Raw genomic sequence first — 10,737 nt, forward strand, 5'->3', positions numbered from 1 at the left:
GCATGGCCACAGTGCCTTAACAGCTTTTCCCTCCAGTAGGTAAAGACCTTACTGCACTTCTAAACTACCGGTTCACAAAGTCCACACTGCACTGACCTCTCACGTTGTCCTTAGCATCTATGGGTTGATAATTGTTGAAAATGCCAGAGCTGCTGGTGATCTGAAGTCCCTCCAGCTGGCAGCTGTTTGTGGCCACCCTGAGGCTAAAACCTCAAGCTCACGAGGGGCTGGGTCGGCTCCCAACAAGCTGTACTGGCCACTTCCTGCTGGCCTGATGGGCTGTCCTCAGCAGGGGGTTAGTTTTTCTGTGTTATTTTGTGGGTTCTGTAGCTCCAAAGTTTGTTCAGAGTCACCTTTTACATGAATTTGAGGAGGTGGAAGAGGGAGCCCTGTGGAAGTCCTGTTTCTACTCCACCATCTTGACTCTGCCCCTCCCCCCAATGATAATCATTTTTAAAAATGATATTGATACTTCAGTTATTACCAACCACTTTGAAGATAGTTCAATCAAATTCCTCCCTCCCTCTTCAAATTCCTCCTCCTCCCCCTTCTTCTCTCACTCCTTCCATAATGAGACTGAAGTTTAGATCAGTTTCCTGACTGAGCAGACTGAGTTAGCCAAGTGTGCACTAGCTACTCCTTGAAACTGAGCTTATTTGAGCTTTTTCATTAGTCACTGGAAGAATTACAACAAAATTCTAAATTTATATATATATATATATATATATATATATTTAAATAGCAGATGACAAAATAATTTTCATGGTGTTTCCTTCCATGGAAGGAAAATAATGAGGGAAAGAGTTGGAATGCCTTGATCTATTGATTTATCACTTGTTTGCATGATTGTCAGCCTTAGCAATTTAAAATAGTAAGAAAATTGAGGACAGTATGTTGCACCACTGTTTCTAGACAACAAGAAATGAAAGGATGGCAGTTTGGATAATTCACCAAGAAGAAGAAATAAATGAAGATCAAGTTGGGGAAACAAATTGGGAACATTAGACCTGTATTTCAATTAAAAGCACCAAAAAAAACTTTTTCTAACTGATCTTCCAGTTTATAAAGACATGAATCAAATGACTAATCAGCTCATACTAAGGCCTTACTATGGGCCTGGCACTAGATTAGGTGCATGGGATACAAGGAAAAAAATGAATAGATTTTGATCACATTATTCTACAGAGGGAAAAACAACAAAACCATTATATATATATATATATATATATATATATATATATATACAATCTGTGCAAAATAAACACAAGGCATTTTGGGAGATAGAGTCCACGCAGTTCTGGGATCCAGAAAGATTTCACTGGGGCAGCTAGGTAGAACAGTGAATGTGATTGTGATTCCAGCCCTGGAATCAGGAGGACCTAAGTTCATATCACACCTCAGACATTAAACACTTACTTACTAGCCATCTGACCTTGGGCAAGTCACTTTACCCCAATTGCCCTGCTTTCCCCCTTCCAAAAAGATAAAAGCAAAAAAACAAAAACAGAAAGTCTTCGTGTAGAAGGTAGTGTGTAAATTGAGCTTTGAAGGAAAACAAGGGTTCTTGGTTGTGGAGATAAGGAAGGAGGACATACATAGCACGGCGAATAGCCTGGGCAAAGGCAAGATGGGAAGATAAGAAGTAGAATGCCATGTATAAGGAACATCAGGAAGATGTTGGATGAACTGTATAGTAAACAAAGATGAGTAGGATAAAACATGTCTACACAGGTAGATTGAAGCCAGATAATGAAGGGCTTTAAATACTGAGCTTGTATTTGCTAGAAATAATAGAATCAATCTTGTTATGTTATTGTTTCAATGTTATCTTTGTATGCTCTGTGTTTTCGGAGGAAGTATGAGGAAAGGGGATCGGGGTGTTGGGGCAGGAAGAGAAGGGAAGCTGCATCTTCTGTGATGACAGAGTGAGGAAGAGGACTTAGTAGGAGATAGGGCTGAGTTTTCCTATTAAATGGTTATTTTCTTCTTTGACCAGAGAACCATAGGATATAAAGTGATCTTGTACTGGAAGCCTAAAATCAGAGAGGTAGTAAGCATTCCATGTGTGTTTTCATTTCCAGATCCTCTGACTCTCTAGTTAGCATTCTTTTATATCAGAACTCTATGCAGAGATATATTAAAACATTCTACCTTTCCCAAAAGAACATATATGAAATAAGTGATCAAACTGTATATTATCTAATACTGATCAAATCCAAACTGAATGTCAATGAGTCACCAGTACACGGTACTATACAAAGGACTTGTAATTTTATTTTTAGAATGGAAGCTTTCTCAAAATGGGGATTATCTTGCTTTTATACTTTTGTTTCTGATACTTTAGCCAAGTGCTTTGTGCAGAGGAAGTGACTAATAAAATTTATGTCCATTCATTCACATGCATCAATGTTGTGATAATTACTTTGAAAAAAATAAAACGTTTTCTTAAATGTAAAGGTTTGTTTGTTTTTTTATTTCAGAAGTCAAAAGAAACTCTAAGAAATTGTATTATTCCACCAACAGTTATTATAAAATCTGTGGACTGCATTTGTGAAGAATAAAGACAGCCCTGTTATTCATATTTTAATTCCTTTATTAGATAATCATAAGACAGACTATTTTGACATGTTTATAGCTAAGCAGGAATCATTTCATTGGCAAGTTCTATTTGATAACAAGACTGACTCCAGATCAAATTAAAATCAAGCTGGTGTAATGGGAATGCAAATTTGGAAGATCTTCCCTGCCCCTAGGCTAAAGTGCACCAGAAGCCTGGGGAGGGAGGCTTGTTTTTCAGTAGATACTTTTTGATTGGCCAGTGGGTCAATAGGGTTGTTACATTCTCTGAGCCAGGAGAAGGCTATATAAGCCCTGATGTGTAGCTTTGTTTTGGGACTCACTTTGAGAAGTGTTCTGTGGTTTGATCTGAATTCTGGGAAGCCGTTGTTGAGAGTCCCCCGGCTTTGAAAAACCCAGATGTGGGAACCCAGATGTTGACTGGGTATGGATGTAATGGCTGGACAGTTTGGAAAGCTGTCTACTTGATCTGTTTCTGTCTTGATAATTCTGCCTGTATGCTTTGAAGTTGGGGGTGCTGACCATTTCCCCTGAACAAGGTAAACGATATATGGTCTGACTGATTAAAGTAAGCTTGTTAACCCATTTTGAGTTGCTTTCCTTTAACAAAGCAGATCCAAGAACCTGCGGTAGCTGCAAACCCTGAGGACGCTTGGGGTGCTTGCTGCTACAGCTGGCAAAATAATGTTTTTTATTAAATGATACTTTCAGTATTGGTATACCAATGACTGAATAAGAGAACTTGCTTAAGTGTTTAAAAGTTTTATCTCATTAATCATTCCCTTATGGAAGTGTGAAAATGACTACATACTTGATGATAGAGGGAATGCTGACAGGGTAATGAGATTTTTTAATTGATTATATCCTGTGTTCCACTTTGGGATGTGGGGAAAAATCCAAAATGAACACAGGGAGCAGCAATGAATTCTTGTGTATTTACCAATTTGCATGAGATATTACAGTAACAATTACACTGTCACTAATTAATTGCTAATATATATGTTATTAAATAACTTCTTTAAATTTTTACTCTTTTGCTAATTCAAAGAAGCCCTAAGAAATTGATTTTCATTAAATTTCAGGAAAGTTGGACACTTAAAATAGAATCTTTTAAAACTTTTCAATAAATATTCTTTCCTAAGAAACCTGTTCTTCACTGGACACATGATGAAGGGCAATTGGGAAAGTTATTGCAAAAGCTGAGCCCCTTTGAGATGGAGGAATTTAAGAGTAAATAAAGCTTTAAAGTTATAATAGTAAAATCATACCATGGATCTTAGAACTAGCACCTGGCAAACAGTAAGTACTTAATGATGTTTAAATGAATCATATATCTATTATGCACCAAATATTACAAGACACAGTAGTAGGTTCCAGGGATGCAAATACGAACATGAAATAATACTTGCCATTGGGGACTACACTATACTCAGGAGATATAGCACTATTATTTTTTTTAAAAAGAAATTTCAAGACAAGGAAAGCATTAACAACTAAGGGGAATAGGAAAGAATTGTGAAAGAAGGATTAGAATGGTTCTGCTAACTAAAAATTGGTCTCTCTGCCTCAACTCCCTCCCCATTGCAATCCACCCTCCCTTTACTTGCCAAGGTTATTTTCTAAATTCTAGATCTGAATATGTCATGTAAGTTATAGAATGTATAGAATGCCAGACTTTGATTCAGGTAGATCTGATTTGGAATCCTGCCTCAGACACTGTGTGGACCCTAGCAAGTCAGTTGACTTCTCTTGGCCTCAGTTTCCTCATTTGTAAAATATGAATAATAATAAGTCATTTCCCTAGGGTTACACAGGTGGGAGGTAACAAATGTGAGATTAATAGCTGGGTCCTCTGATTCAAAATCTTCTTCTTTCTGTTATGATGTGTTGTCAAAACAGTGGCCAACTGGCCATTTGTATGTCCAAGGTATTTGAAAAATAAATGTTCAAAACTCAGAGAGTTCCTGGATGTGGAAGCAGTCATCCTGACAAAATCGACCAGTTCCACTGAAAATGTAAGTCACTAAAACAAGTTTCACTTACATCAAATGCTTCATCAAAATCAATGATCCCTATAATCAGAAGTGTTCCTTCCCTGTGGAGTGTCCTTACTTTTGTAACATCCATCAAAATCGGTAATGGATTATGAGCGCTAATGTCACACCCAGACACTTGCATGCAACGTAGCTGTCAAGAAGCCTTTTGGCCTGGAGAAAAGATTCTTTTTAATAGACTTTCTTTCTAATTTATATCCATGAGAAGCTGTTAAAGTAATGGCACAGATATTAGAAAAATAAAGAGAATATTGAAAGGGAGATTGTACATGCTTGGTTTTTGTTGCTTTCATCTTTCATGCTTCCTGTCGTACTTGGATTGCCATTTCCAAATGTATCCTGTTACTTTGCTTTTCTTACAAGAGATAGTGAGGCCAACCTGCCAGAGCCATAAAATAACATTTGTATAGTACTCTGAATTTTCTCAATGTAATCTTTAATAACCATCTTAAGCTCCAAGTTGACAGTAAACAAGTAATAAAATGCTTAATACCATTTTATAGGTCACATAATACTACAGTATCTTTGAGCTCAGCAGGGTAATAACATGCAAAAGATAATGAAGTTCACTATTGTTTTGTAATATATGGCTTTAGAGTTGGCATCAGTTTCAAAAACACATTTGGAATCTTCTTTGAACTGCATTCATACCAATCTTTTCCATTTACTTTCACCAATGACACAAGCTGTTAAAGTCATTGTGGAGATCTGGTGACACATCATGATTTTTCTAACACGATTGATACCATTCCATATGCATGTTAACAATTTAAAGGGAGGAATAAGTCCCTCTTCCCAAACTACATAATGCATCAATGAAAGAGGCTATTATTCTAGCATTAACTTGGGAACAAAATGAATTCTACATCTGCTCACTGTGAATTGAAATAATTGGGGAAATATATTTTTTTCTTTGGGTACCTTGCTGTAAAGAAAAGAATCCAGATAAAGAAAAAAAAGACTTTGAAAGTATAGGTTTGGAGAGATGTGACCAGAGATTTCAGTTCTTGTGGGAAAACTCCCTTTCTGCCTGTCTTAGTGGACTCCAAGATTACACTTAATGTCAATCAGGTGATGTGACATGCCAGCTGAGAGACCACCCTCTCTCCTAAATTGCATTGAAAAACTAATCGGACCATTTCTAGAGAAACATGTAAAGGAAGAACAAAAAAGCCTGGATAGCAAAAGCACTGGAGATCATCTTACATAAGTATTGATTCAACAACTTGGATGTATATAGAACGAAGAAGATAAAAGAGAAGGGGAGTGTTTGGGGAAAGAAAGAAAAAAGTTTGATTACATTTGTTTCCTTCTTGTCCTTATAGGAAATACCTATCAACAGTAGGTAGAAATTACAATAAGTCAGATTTAAATTGGGGCAACTAGGTGGCACAGTGGATAGACAACAGGGCTTGGAATCAGGAAGACAACTTCATGAATTTTAATTCTGTCTCAGAAACTTCCTAGCTGTGTGACCCTGAGCAAGTCATTTAACCATATTTCTCTTAATTTTTTTTTCTTTTTATCTGTAAAAATGAACTGGAGAAGAAAATGGCAAATCACTCGAGTATCTCTGCCAAGAAAACCCCAAAATGGGATCACAAAGGGTCAGACGTGACTGAAATGACAACAGAACCAAAAACAAGATTTAAGTTTGATAGCAAGGAAGAAAAGTGCATTTCTTTTTTTCCAATTTATTTATTTGTAGTTTTCAACATTCACTTCCGTAAGTTTTAAATTTTCTCCTCCTCCCTCCCCAAGATGGCATGCAATCTTAGAAACAGGCATTTCTTAAAATTAAAGCTTCCCAAATGCAGAATTGATTGCTCTGGGAGGTGTTGAGATTTCTCTCACTTAAGGACTTCTAGTAAATGAGTGATGACCACTTATCAAATGTGATTTGTTGTGTGGATTATTTTGGACTCAATAGTCTCTCAGGTCCCTTTCTATTTCATGATTCTAAAACAGTGACCATAAGAAAGGGAGAGATCTTTATGTAATTTTCTGAGGAATAACTTTCTCAAAACCATGTCTTCAATGTCCATATAGATCATTCCCACTAAGCTTTTATAGAGATAAGAAATTAACTGACAAGCATTCATGCAGCGTCTACTGTGTATTATGCACTGTGCTGGGCACAGTGGCAAAGATGAAACAGTTATTCCCCTGAAGAATACATTTTAACTGGGAATGTATCACAAGCATTATTCAATATTTTCAGAATAAATGCAAAATAAAAGTAAGGTTGTTAATAATGGCAAGGACCAGCAAGTGGAGGGAAAGTAAAGACATATATTGATAATTACTGATATTTGGTTGACGATCATTTGGGACAGGGAAGGGGGCAGTAATATCACGTGGGATTTTTCCTGGTCATTCATTCACTTGCTTCTTTTTGTCCAGCAACCTCAAAAAAGAAGGTTTTCAAAATTCTTCCAATTGCATTGCACACATTTTCTAGATGAATTTGTCTGGTCCAGCTGTTATTTGCAATGCCATTTTTAAAAGAGTCATTTGGGCTTTCTTATTTGTTATATCAGGGACTAAGGAATTCAGAGTCTAAATATGGAGCCCCAACTGTCATAGGTGATGAAACATGCCACTATTATAATACTGGGAGAGCCCTTGTACCTTTCACATATTTCTTGTTTTCTAACTCTAAGTGCCTTTGTGCTGACCTGATTTAGATGGGTTTTCCACCCAGCTTTCAGGCTGATTCATTTTCCCCTCTGCTAACTATACTTCGTTGTTTTATGAGAGGGTATTGCTTGTAGCGATCCATCCTCATCCTTTGTAATTCTTTTACAAATGGCTTTTAACTCTAAACTAGAGCTGTCTTTGGCTTCTGCATCTCTTAGTCTGGCAAGGAGATCCAGTGTTTACTATGACAGACTGAGGGCTAGACTCTTAGCCTTGAAAATCAATAAATCTCAGAATTGAAAGGGACTTAGAAAACAACTAGTTCAAACCATATACAAAGGAATATCCCCTCAATAACCCACCTAAAAAGTGGTCAACCAGTATTTGCCGGAAGACATTCAGTGAAAGGAAACCCATCACCTCCTGCTGAAAATCATTGTACTTTTGGATAATTAATCTTCGAAAGTTTTTCCTAGCATCAGGCCTAAATTTTCCCTTTAACAATGTCTAGCCCTCCATAACCTGTACCCCCATCTCAATCTTTCCAGACTTCTCACATCTTATAGTCCTCCTACCCCATGTGACCTTTGATCCAGTAAATCTGATTTCCTGGCCTTTCCTCTTTTCTTTTAAAAAAATATTTTTTATTAATGGAATAAAACAAGCATTTCCCTGACATAAAACAATAAAAAGATGATTGCATATGAAGATACAAATCTACTATATAAAACTTGCTATTCCTCTCAAATGTCCAACAAAATGATTTACTACTAGGTCACCAGCTGTCCCTCATGGCTAGCATTCTCTTCTTCCCCATCTCCACCTCCTACTTCCCCAGTTCCCTCCCAGTTCCAGTTAAAATTATACCTTCTGTAGGAAGCATTTTCCCCCCAATACTAGGGCCTTCCTTTTCTTGATTGTCTCCAATTTATTCTGCAAATATCTTGTCCAAATGTAGTCATTGGCATGTTGCCTTCCCTATTAGACTGTGAGCTTCTTGATGGCAGAGACGGACTTTTTGTTTATTTTTGTATCCACAGTGCTTATTTACTAAGTTTTAGTATATTTCCAGCACATAGTAGGTGCTTAATAAATATTTGTTAAGTTAGATGGTATTTTTTTTACAGAAAATGAAACTGCATTTGTGAGATATTGAGTGATTTTCCCCAAGTCCCAGTAAGTTACTGAGTCAGTACTTGAATTCAGGTCTCCTTACTTCGAGTTCAACACTCTTTCTATTATGACACTTCACTTCCTCTTGCTTTGTTCTACCCTCTTATTTAGTAATTGTATTTTACTGGTTATGTTTCCACAGGAAAACAAGGACACAAAAGAAGATAACCAAAAATCCATTTAAATACTTTGTGAGAGAAGATAGACCGGGAGAACCAAAGACTTTGGAAGATGTCACAAAGGCAAGAAGAACAGAATTATAAAGGAAGTAATAGTCATGTCATTTCTCTGCTCAATGGACATAAAGTATTAGCAAAAGTTGTGGTGCCATCATGGAGTGGATTGAAATGGCTTACCTCTTTCCCACCCCTCATGCTACCAAAATTATACCAACATCCCTTCCGGGCCTAATGTGGGCCATAAGTTTCTCAGGCTCAAGGCCACCTTGCACATGAGGGATTTCCTAATCTTGCCATCCCCTCAGCTGCCACTGCCTTCTTCTTCAAATAACTTTATTTTTTTGGTATATGCTTATAGGGAAATATATTGCTTCCTCTTAAAGAATTTAAGCTTCCTGAAGGCAGGGACTATTTCCTTATCATCTTTGTATCCAAAGTGTCTAGCACAGTGCCTGGTTCCCATTAGCTACTTAATAAATGACTGTTAATCGGCCCTGAGATTCAAAAGTTATATCAAAAGATTTTATCAAAAAGTTTCTTGCAGACTTTTCGTTTTCTGGGGTCTGAGGACCAGTCTACCTCTACTCAGACACTATCTCCAACATGGCCACAGGAAGATAAATGCTTCAGCCTTGTCAATGATGAAGACTGCATAATGAAGCCCAGGACAGGGTCATTATCTGTTTTGGTGTGGGCAGTACCCACAATAAAGATGTCCTTGAAGTAAGTATGCAGAGCACTGAGGAGGAAAATCATGCCATTTAGACATAGCACAGTCATTGTCATGAAGATTTTACAATCTAATACAAAGAAATAGACATCAACATAGAGAGTTATATAATCTTACTTGACAAGTGAATTTATTCTATATTAAATCTCTAAGAAAAGGGAAAAGAAAAGACAGGAAGGAACATCCAGAAAGGAAAGAGGGGAAAGAGTAGCAGTCCTGGGGACTGAAGGAAATTGATGGACTTTCAAGTGTTAATCAGAAAAAATATAGAATTAAGGAAGTCAAGAAAAAGAATGTATTTGATGACATAAAATCCATCAAGTTTTGGAGGAAGTCAATTTTCATCTACATCTAACAATACTTATGACAGATTAAAGTAAAAATATAAGCACATATTTTACAGATATTTTCTATTAACTGTCTCCAAACTGTCAAATTGACCTATAGTGCTTTTCCAATAATAAGATGGTTCATTTACCTCCACTGTGCCTTCAAGAAGTACCCTATGCCAGGAATGCTTTCATTTTTCTCTGATGACTCCAAGGATCCCAAGGCCAAAGGTAAGGGGATGGAAGAAACCCTTTAATGCAATCTATTCCAACTGTTTTATTTTACTGACCCATAGACACATAGCCAATGTTAGAATTGGTAATCAAATACCAGTCTCCAAGGTCAGTACTCTTTATAGTATATCAAGTAGTAAAGAGAATAGGTAATTGCATCCTTCTGGATCTCAGTTTTTTTTTTTTAATCTGTAAAATGGAGGAAATAAACTCAATGATCTTTAAACTTTACTATAACTCTACCAATAATTCTATGATGGCAAAATATTTTTGTTTAATGCAACAGTCTGCGAAATAATTTACATTTGTAGCCTTTTCTTATTAGAATTTTTGCAACTAGGCATTTTTTATATGCGAACACTCATCATTTATTTGTATGGGAACTCATTAGAATTTCAATATAATATTATTTAATTTATTAATATTTTGGTACTTTTAAAAATTATTCTTTTCACCTCACTAAACAGAAATTCAGTGTGTTTTCTTCTAGTAGTAAGAACTAAATGAAAATTGCAGAATTAAAATAATTCACTAATTAGGTTGGATCAAGGTGCAAATTCAATAATGCCTATATTTTAAAAGTTAGCATGCTGAAGTTCATAAGATCATAAATCTGGAGATAAAAGGAACCTTAGAGGACATGAGGTAATTCCCTTTTACAAATGAGGAAACTGAGGCATAGAGTAGTTAAGGGACTTTCTCAAGGTCCAAATTTGAAGTCAGATAGCCTGACTCCAGGTCTAACAATCTATAGATTAGAAGAAAATGGATCAAAAGATTTGAATCTGTCAGTATTGACTCTCATAATTTCATAAAGTAAC

At 36.4% G+C, this 10,737-nt stretch overlaps 1 long non-coding RNA gene across 1 annotated transcript; it reads left to right on the top strand.

Moving 5' to 3' along the window:
• The first annotated feature begins 2,848 nt into the window (after positions 1-2,848).
• LOC138161462 (uncharacterized) lies at positions 2,849-10,026 on the top strand. Its single transcript, XR_011168372.1, has 3 exons — positions 2,849-3,116; positions 4,477-4,592; positions 8,587-10,026. It is a non-coding gene; the product is annotated as an uncharacterized lncRNA (long non-coding RNA).
• The last annotated feature ends 711 nt before the right edge of the window (positions 10,027-10,737 follow it).

Source organism: Petaurus breviceps, unplaced genomic scaffold, assembly GCF_028583685.1.
Source record: "Petaurus breviceps papuanus isolate PSGF00001 unplaced genomic scaffold, PetGlider_PUasm1.0 185, whole genome shotgun sequence".
Lineage (NCBI taxonomy): Eukaryota > Metazoa > Chordata > Mammalia > Diprotodontia > Petauridae > Petaurus > Petaurus breviceps.